Source organism: Pipra filicauda, unplaced genomic scaffold, assembly GCF_003945595.2.
Source record: "Pipra filicauda isolate LSUMZ 115617 unplaced genomic scaffold, ASM394559v2 scaffold13_size5146498_pilon, whole genome shotgun sequence".
Taxonomy (NCBI): domain Eukaryota; kingdom Metazoa; phylum Chordata; class Aves; order Passeriformes; family Pipridae; genus Pipra; species Pipra filicauda.
Genome location: NW_024103874.1, coordinates 517,820 through 527,875, shown reverse-complemented (window position 1 = coordinate 527,875; position 10,056 = coordinate 517,820).

The following is a 10,056-nucleotide window of genomic DNA, read 5'->3' as shown; positions in this document are numbered from 1 at the left end:
GGTGCACAAAGGGGTCTGGGAGTGTCGCTGCTGGTGCCGCTCACCGGGGCTTTGGGGTGACCTGTGTGGTGCTGGGTGACAACAGGGTTGGGGGGGTACAAGGAGTAAATGTGAGCTTTGCAGTCTGCTGTAAGGCACGGCTTTGGTGCCTCTCAGGGGCCATGTGATGAGTTTCTGATGAGCCACACAGACCTGGAGACAAAGGATGCTTATTGCAGTGACTGTAGGTCATCATTTGCTGGACCAATGTGTGAGTTCTGCAGGTGAATTAAAGAGCAGCTCTCACTGCCTGACTGAGAAGGAGGTGCTGAAGATAAGGACCAGTACAGGGATATTTGTCTGCAGGTTGAAAAGGCACTTGGAGTGTCTTGCATCTCCAAACCCTGTGGGATGTTGGAGGTGTGCTTTTTTTTTATGTTAGTTTTGTCAGAGATGTGGTCTCTGGTTGCTACAGGTGAAACTTTTTTTCCCCCCCATGCCTTTGAGATAAATGTTATTCCCAGCCTAAGCTGGATTAATGGGAAGGTTGAGACTCTCCCTGGGGAAAGGCCAAAACTAGAAATAAATTGTGGCAGTGAATAAAATGAGGGTGTCTCGTCACTGCTGGTGTCGGTGGAGCTGCTGTAGGGGAGAGTGTGAGGTGGCTCTCGGGCTGCTCTGGTTTCTGCCCCCTCACCCAGGCTGAGGAGCTGGGGCTGTGCAGCCTCGAGGGGAGACACTGAGGGGGGACCCCATCCATGTGTGTCAGGGTCTGCAGGGAGGGGGCAGAGCATGGACCAGGCTCTGCTCGGGGGGCCCAGCAATGGGACACGAGGGACGGGCAGGAACTGATGCCCAGGAAGTTCCACCTGGACATGAGGAAGAATTTCTTCCCTGTGCAGTGACCGAGCACTGAACAGAGACCAGAGAGGGTGTGGAGTCTCCTCACTGGAGATATTCCAGAGCCATCTGGACACAATCCTGTGCCGTGTGCTCTGGGATGGCCCTGTTGGAGCAGGAGGTGGGACCGGGTGACCCCTGTGGGCCCTTCCAATCTGACCCAGTGGTTCTGTTTCCTTGATAATCTGCAGTGCAGGTTCTGTTTGGTGCCTCCATACAGAGTCAGAGGGCTTGGAGCACTGTCTGAGATGAGGGAGGGTATAACAAACAGTGTTTCTCTGTGGATGTTCAGACCAGCATCACAAACACTTCTTTGAGGGCTCTTCCTCCTCTGCTTTTAGCTAATTATTGGTTCAGATCCATCCTCAGACTGCTGGATGTCCTGAAATTGCAAAGAAGCAACGCTCATTTTCACTTACAAGGGAGATCTAATATTAAATCACAAAACTGTTTCTTGTGGAAGTGGAAAATCTGCAAGTGCTTTCCCGAGCAGATTTCTCCCTTCATTTGCACACACTTGAGAAAAGTGCATTTAATTAGGATTAGCAAGTCTCTAAATTGCAGATGGTTCTCAGGGGAAAAAAATAGTTATGAGTGCATTCATGACATTAAAATCAGTACATTTAATTCAATTTCATCTTTACGAATTAATATTAATTCGTAACATCTAAAGTAGTAGTTCCTACAGAAGATATTTATATGATTTAGGATTACTGGGGAAAATGAGATGTAGCAGTTCCAAACATGCTACAGCATGATTCCCATGTGTAATTATGCAGATTGAGTAATCACATGCTAATTGCAAGAATGCCCATTTTGACATGTGTTGTTATGTGTAACAAGGGTCCGTTGTATGCTGAGTGGTTTTATTTAGTTTGGAGTTTGTTATTGAGAGTCCAGTATTGGGTCAGATGTGAAATATTGCAAAAATCAGGAGCTATGGTTGCTGTTGGAGCAGAATTCCAGAGAGGAGGCTGCTGGGCTGAGCATGGCACTGCAAAGCACAAGATGCTCTGGTTTAACACTTCCCAGCCCGCCACAGACTCGGTGAGGTGAAGACAAACGTGAAGGTGTGGTGTCTGCCCAGGTCACCCCTTCACTGTGGTACTGGATCTGAGCTGTTTGGGCAGACACAGCAGCTTTTTATCTTCCTCCTGTGTATTTGTGTGGAATGAAATCACTTTGCTCCCGACCTTTCTGCAGGACTGGGGAGCTCTGGGTCTTGATAATAATATTCCCTATAACAAGAACATTCCCTCTCCAGAATTGCTCTCCCTTCGCTTCCCCTGAGGCTATCCCTACTCCCAGCACGCAGAATTCCATCCTGCAGCCTCCGGGAGCTCATCTCTGTTGTTCAGCGCTTCCCAAACGTCTCTGTGAGCTGGGGAGAGGTTCTTCCCCCCGCTCCGCGTGTGCTGCACCCCCAAAGAGCCACATCGCCCCGCTGCCGGGGCACCTCCAGCTGGGCACAAGGGGGGTCCAGCAGGGCGGGAGGTGCGGCGGGAAGGGCGACGGGAGCATCATTCCAGGTATTTGGAGCTCCAGCGGAGCGGGATGTGCCGGCATTAGGTGGCGGTGTTGGCCAAGCCGAGGAGCGGGACCCGCCCGCGGGGCTGGAGCTGCCGCGTGTTCCCGGCACAAGTTTACTTTAGACACCAGAATTAATTAGCAGTCGCATAAAAGTACCTAATAAACACAGAGCTGCCCCCAACAGCCCAAACGGGCTGAAAGGCGGTGACCTGTTTAATAATGCGAGCAACAATCACGGCATCACCGGGAAACTTCCCCGACAAGGCAGATGGACCAGAGAAAATCTGGAGATACGGAAACGTTCTCCTCGATTTTCTCTTCTCACCCGATCAATATTTCCTGAAATGTGTTGCTACCGAGCAGATTTAGCTGCTGGCAAACATTATTTTTGACTGCTTGGGTTTTTACTATTAATTAAATGATGTGTTTTATAACGTGGGACAATCACTGTGGACATTCCTCTGTGTGGATCTTGGGGACAAAACTATTTGCATGAGCAAGTTCAGTCTAATAAATAGTTATGGAACACTTTGGCATTTAAAACTCATTTTACACATCTAAAATGTTTTTATTAATCCTCTCTGAAAATCATGACCTAATTACTGATTTTTTTTTTTTTTTTTTTTTTTTTTTTTTTTTTTGATCTTGTGGAATAATTACTTGCAAAGAACCTTCCTGTGATTTCATCCCTCAGTCTTTGGTGCAGTTTAGTGGAACAAGAGGTAGATAAAGAACAGGCAGAGTCTGCGTTACCCACGTGAGCCGAGGAAACCACAGGCTTCATAGTTTTCTGATAATTCTGGAAAATCAGGAAGTAGCTCTCACTTAAAGCAAAAAAAAAAAAATTCACATTTTGTAATGAAATGTTATTTCATTTTCGGGCAGTTCTGAATTTTTAATATATGTATATATATATATGTATGTTCTCGAAAATCTAATTAAACATTGCTAAATAAAGTAGTTCTGAGCAAACCAAATGAAATTTTAATGTCGAAGTTGAGCATAAATAGTTTGGGAAAAAAGATCAGAACTGAGTGAAATGATAATTAACGCCGAAATACATTTTCACCAAACTTGAATTTTTTGCCTTCTGTGTTTTTCCAAATCCCTCTCACCAAAACCTCCCAAAACTTCCCAGCAGCAGGCCCAGGTATTTCCGACCTCTGGGGCAGGTTCCTGTTCTCAGCTGGAGGAGGAGCAGTGGCTCTGCACTTCAGCTCTCTTGATTATCCAGGGAATGTATTTTCCAGGCTCAGTTTTGGGGTAAAAAAAAAAACCCTTAAATGAAGCACCTGCCCCTGCCCTTCTCAGTGTTGGTGTTGTATGTTCACAAAGGAGGGTGAGGATGAGACACTCTTAATTTCTCTTTCCTTTTGGTTCCCCTTCACTGTTGAGTTTGGGGTCGTATTTCTGGTCTCCCTCCAGCTGTTACTTGAGGTTAAGAGGTAATTGAACTCAGCATTTCTGTTCGAATTTTGTCTTGTTAAAGTCTCTTTTTAGCAGAACCTAAATCTGGGCCTCTGACATTTTGACAGAATCTGTTTTCAGGTTGAAAAATTTCTTTCCCGATAAGAATTTTGGTTGTTTTCCTGTTTGACTCCAAAAGCCTGAGCTGATCATCTTTAAAGCATTAGCACAATTGCTTACAGATGGACTTTTCATATAAAATATGTGATTTCCCCCTTCTCCAACCAGCACTATTGCTGTTTGCCTGAGCTCAGGGGCTCCTCACTTTGTTAATTTAACCTAAATATTTTCTGGGATGAGTTTATCCAGAGCCATCAATATTTTATTATTTCAGAAAAACAAGCAAACAAAATTCTTAAACACTTGTAACATTGTTGTTTTTGTCAATTAAAAGGTAATATCGAACATCCTGGTTCAAGAAATGCTTTGGATTTGGTTTTGGTTCCAGAGTTTGGGGTTTTTTTTAACTTGTTAGTGATTTTTGGCACTGGATTTGCAGAGCCCAGTCTTGGGACACCTTAATCCCACCTGAGTTGCACCACGGCACTGAGCTGCACGCTCAGGCAGCCAGATGCAGTGAATTTGGTTGAGAATGCTTTAAAAATAAAGATCAGTGATAGTTTGACAGCAAAAAGGACTTTTTGGTGGAGAACCAGGGCTGGTAACCGAGAAACCAGAGCTGTACTTGCATGGTTATAGATTATATTAATGTAAAGCTGGCATCCATTTCTGAAAAAAAAAAAAAAAAGAAGAAGAAACGTGTTCAAGGTATATTTCCCTGGGAAATCTGTCTTTTAAGTAATTTAATGTTTCCTGAAATGCCCAATGTTTGCAGCCCTGCTCTGTCTGGTCACTGCAGGAACATCCAGTGGGCCCAAGGCTGGTTCATCACCACATCTAGAGTCCCTAAAGATATCACAGCCATAAAAGCACCACTTCACCAGCAAAACTATGTCTTTCCTGTGTTAAAAATGTTGTAAATGCCTTTCAAGTGTCAGTACCACTGCAATAACTATTTTCATTGTGCAGACAGTCTTTGTTTCCCAAATGCTCTTGTTAGTGTTGAGGTTTATCTGATCTCTTCAGGAATTCTCTTCTTCCCTCACCATGGCTTTCAGACAAGAAACACACTTAATATTTTAGGGGCTCAGGTGTATTTTGTAGGACAGCCTGAGGAGGTATCAAAGGGCTTAGCCTGGATTACCATTTGGGCTGCAGAAAACTCTGCCAAAGTAGAAAATTTTACACAACTGAGCAGTCTGGACCTTGCTCCACAAGACTGACGTGGCCTGATGTGCTGAGAAAAAATAAAGGCAGGATTTGAAGTGTGTTTCCCCAAAGCACAGCTTGGTTAAGAACTGCTTTGGGGCAGCTGAGAACTGCTGAGGTGGGTGGTGTTTAAGGTACTGGGGCCATGGGGAGCTGGGGACCCACTGGGAGCTCTGTGTCCTCCTGTTGATGGGATCCCGTAGGAACACATCCCTTTTCATTACTTATTTGTGATGCCAGTCACTGCTGGTCACCAACACCAGGGGACATGGGCAGACATGCTCAGTCCTCGTGTGCATGTAGCCAAAATCTTGGATGTCTCTATGTGTCTGTTTGTCCTGCTGTGACAGACACCTGCCCTGACCCTCCTGCTCCCCTGGGATGGGGTGGTGGAGGAGGACGAGGCCCCAGCCCCGTGCCCTGGGCGGCAGTTGGGGTGTCTGTGTGTGCTGAGTCCCGGGAGGATCCCAATCATCATCATCCTCAGGACTCGACTCCTTCCCCCGAGCAAAGATCTTCCCAGTAGTGGGCAGCAACTTGACACAGCCTGATGTTTTCTGCTGCATTTTGGATTGTTTTTCCTGTGATATTTGCTCCTGCCTTTTCCCTGCGGGCAGCCTGGAGCCCAGTTAACAGCTTGGTTTGCTCCGGAGCTGCCTCTGAGCCGCGGCTGAGGCGTCAGTGTGAGCTGGGAACAGATGCTGAGGGGATGTGGGGTTGCCTTTTGTTCCTCTAAACATTTGTCTTCCCGACCATAAATCTTCCCAGTAAACTGCCCTGAGTGACACAGCCCCCTGCAGCTGCTGTGCTGGGTGTGGTGCTCCAGCCGTGTCCAGCCTGGCTCGGGAGTGCGGGGCAGCAGCTCCTGGGGAAGCTCAGCCCATCCTGGCACCAGTGCCAGTCCCACCTGAAGATGTCCCTGGGCTGGGACCCCCCTGGCTGTGGAGGGATCAGGGGGGATGTGAATGGGGCTGTCTGTGCAGGGGGACCAGCCCAGGGGCACTTCTGCATTTCAAAACTTCGGGGCAAACCGTGGGTCACAGAATGTTGGGGTTGGAAGGGCCCTCTGGAGATCACCCAGTCTGACCCCCCCACCAAGGCAGGGTCACCCAGAGCAGGTGACACAGGAACATATCCTGGTAGGTTTGGAATGTCTCCAGAGAGGGAGACCCCATGCCTGCCCTGGGAAGCTGTTCCAGGGCTCTGCCACCCTCATGGAAAGAATTTCTTCCTCAGGCTGAGGTGGAACTTATTTTAGTTTATGGCCACTGCTCCTCATCCCATTGCTGGGCACCACTGAGGAGGGTCTGGCACCATCCTCTGACACCCCTTGGAGATATTTGTATGGAGTGATGGGATCCCCTCTCAGTGTTCTCTTCTCCTCCTGTTCTATGGTGCCTCATATGGGTCACATAATCCTCCTTCTGGTGGCAAACCCAGCCCCTGGTCCCAGGCTCTCCTCTCCTGCCTCCCACAGACCTGGACAGGTCCCACCTTACCCTTTGTACCACGACTTTGGTGCTCTCCTGGAGTGCCTGGACCCCTCTGTCAGACCAGCTATTTAAATTGTAAAACACTCAGCAAAGGTAGACAGAATTAAATTTATTCCTGAATTGCTGAATAATGTAATATTCGTGTTGTACATAAAAGAATCACAAACCACCCAGCCTGATTTTCCTATGAAAACATTTAACTTTTATTAAATCAAGACAGTTTTAAGGAGCAGCAAAAAAAATGAAAGCAAAAATAACAACTGAACCAGCTTTCAAAGTTGCCCTGTAGCCAAAACATCCATCTGAGAAACTGAAGGGTTGATTTTATTTGTTTGTTTGTTTGTTCTTCTGCTGGAGTGTATCACCAATAATTAAAAAAAAACAAAAAAAAGAGAGAGATGCAAGTTCAAACCCTTGGAATAAATTAGAACAGGCTCTTCAGCCTGCTGGGAGCTGCCTACAGCTGGTCTGGCATCTCCATCCGTTCGGGAATGCTGTGGTGGTGGGTGAGTGGCCCCACTGGCTCACCCAGGGCTCCAGCACAGAGAGGACGTGGATCCTTATGGACCCCAATCCCAGCCCCACAGCCAGTGGGGTGCTGTGGGCAGGGGCACGGGGTGAAAACCCACTCCCGTGGCACATTTATTGCTGCTTTGTGGGGCACTAAAATGAGTGGGGTCATCACCCGAGCACCTTGCAGGTGAGACTCCCCCCAGGCCAGGATTTGGCCCTGCACCTATAAAACATTCCTGACCCATTAATGATCCTTCCCAGGGAAGTGGCAGAGGACCCTGTGTGCTGGAGTTAAGTCAGAGAGGCGAGACAAAGCCCAGGGGAGGGTCTGCGGGGAGCAAACCTGTATTGGCAGACAGTAAGATAAATTGGATGATCTAATAGTCCTTTTCCATCTCTAAGTTTTATGATTCATTTGTTATTTTAGCCATCTATATATATTTTTTATTTTACCCTAGAGGGGTTTCTTGAAATGTGTGCAATATATTCCTTAAAAAAAAAAAAAAAAAAAATCACTTAAAAAAAAAAAAAAAAAAAAAAAAAGAGGTCAGTGTTGCAGGATCTGAGACACTGCCTGGGAGGAGGTTTGGTAATGAGTGTGGGAGGGATGGGTGCCCCTGGGGGTCACCCGTGGGTGTGGGATGGTCACAGCAAGGGGTGAGGAGTGGGCAGAGCCTGCCACTGGATTTGGCTCTGCAGGAGATGGGCAGCTGGAAAAGGGATGGGTGATGTGCTCTGGGAAAACCCTGGGGTGGCTTGGGAAAGGAGATTTGAAGGAAGTCAGAGGAGGACACATCCAGCTCTTCCCTCCCCTCTGCTCTCCCTTCCACAGGTGCGGGGACACCTGCTCTGTCCTTCTGTGACCTTCAGGGCCAGACAGGATGCCGGGAGGACGCGCTGCCCTCGGGATGGGCTGGCACGGGACGGGCTCCGCCGTTCCTGGTGTGTTGTGTCACAGCAAGGAGGAGCAGCAGAGTTAAACCTGGCTCGGGCCATCCTGTGCCCACCAACATTTAAGGAGGACGAACCTCAGGAATCTCTGCCCCGGAGAGAGCTCCGACTCCTGGGCAGTAAATCACCCACGGGGTGGGCGGTGGGGACACAACTCCCGGCGCAGGGGGACAGGGAATGCCCGGGGACAGGGAATATTAACCAGGGGACCGAGGAGTGCCCGGGGACAGGGAGTGCGAACCCGGGACAGGGAATGTCAGCCCGGGCGATCCGTCGGGGTGGAACCCCCGGAGGGGGTTTTGGTGTCTCAATCTCTCCTGGTTTGTGGCCGGCGAGCCCCGAATTTGTGTGACAGCAGCGCGGAGCCTCCTGCAGATCCCTCCATCAATAACCTGGAGTGGCCAGAGCAGCCACGGGCGGGGAAGGCAAAGCTCTGCACCACCAATGCAGGGCGGGGTCGTTGGGGATTTTTCCCTCTTTTTCTCACTTTAAGTGATTATTATTTAAGGGAAAGGAGACTGTTAGAAATTGTTCGTGAGTTTTACTGAAACAGGCACATTCCTGTGGGTTTTTTTCACTCCCACAGCCCCTCCAGGTCAGTCCTTTTCTTTCTCTGAAGAGAAAGAAAGGCAAAAAAAAAAAAGGAAAAAAAAAAAAGAAAAGAAAAACCCACACAAAAATCAATCCATCAAATGTCATTACAGATTTATTAAGCCTGATGTAGAAAGACTTTTAACAGTAACATCTTCAGAAAGCATAAAAAGAGCACTTCTGTTCAGTCTTGTGCTTTGAAAATCTAAATATATTTTTATCATATAAATAATTCTTTTCATGTTTTAAGTGCATCTGTTTTTTTTTCTTTTTTTTTTCTTTTTTTTTTTTTCCCCTTTCCCTTTTCAAATTTCCATTTTACAATTGGCCAAAACTGAAGCCTGCATTGACTGAAATGAAGCCATTTGCAAAGCTAATGATGTTGTGAAGCATGTCTATGGTGAGCCATATCAGCTAGATTTCAGAAAGGTAGTTCAATGAGTGCAGCATTAAAATGAGGGACAGCCTCCAGCAAAATCATAATTGAACACACCCAAGTCCTTAATGTCTGCAGTTGGGTTTCCTGATGCAAATTATGATAACATTTCAGATGTGAGCAGTCGCTTTCCAGTAGCTGCAGTGGAAAAGAGACATTTTATGCCACAAAGGAAAGAATTACCATGTTTAAAAATGTAAATAATATATGTATAGAAACCTTTTTTATGGAAATGAGGCATTCAGGATTATGTGAACAGTTTGGGCTATTTTTTTTTTTTTCCTTTTAAACACAACAGATAAAGATGTGTGATCTATTATTCAGGGCTTTAATTACAGTTCTAAAACTGCAGTGATTTTATTAAAAAAAAAAAAAAATCCCTGGGCATAAAAAGTAATGTTTTCTGTGGGAAAGTTGAGGGATTTTTTTTTTAACAACGTATTTACCGTGGTGAAAATACAGAACAAAAAAAAATCACCATTAATAGATTTCAATGCTGCAAAATCATACACAGAAATACATCTTAAATGCTCTGGAATACAGTCATCTTCCTGTAAATCAGAAAAGGCCTTAGATAAATAGGTTTGACCTGATTTAAATTTAATGAGATACATAGTCCTGATTGTTAATAATTGGTTTGGGGGAACCCAAAACAATAAAAGCAATAATCTCCTCTAGTATAAATTATACGAATTTATTTAGCAATCAACCATGGGGGGGGGGAGGGGAGGAAAAGCCATTAACATTATCAATTTGTTTAGTTTAAGTTAGTTATAATAAGCAAATAATTGGAAGCAAAATTGCCAGCCAGGCTTTTGGAAAGACAGTAAATATGGGGAAGATGTGTGTCTGTGATGAAGCTCCAGGGCCACTAGATGGTATGGTCCTCCCAGCAGAAAGGGCTTTTTCCTTGAGAAGGACCATTCA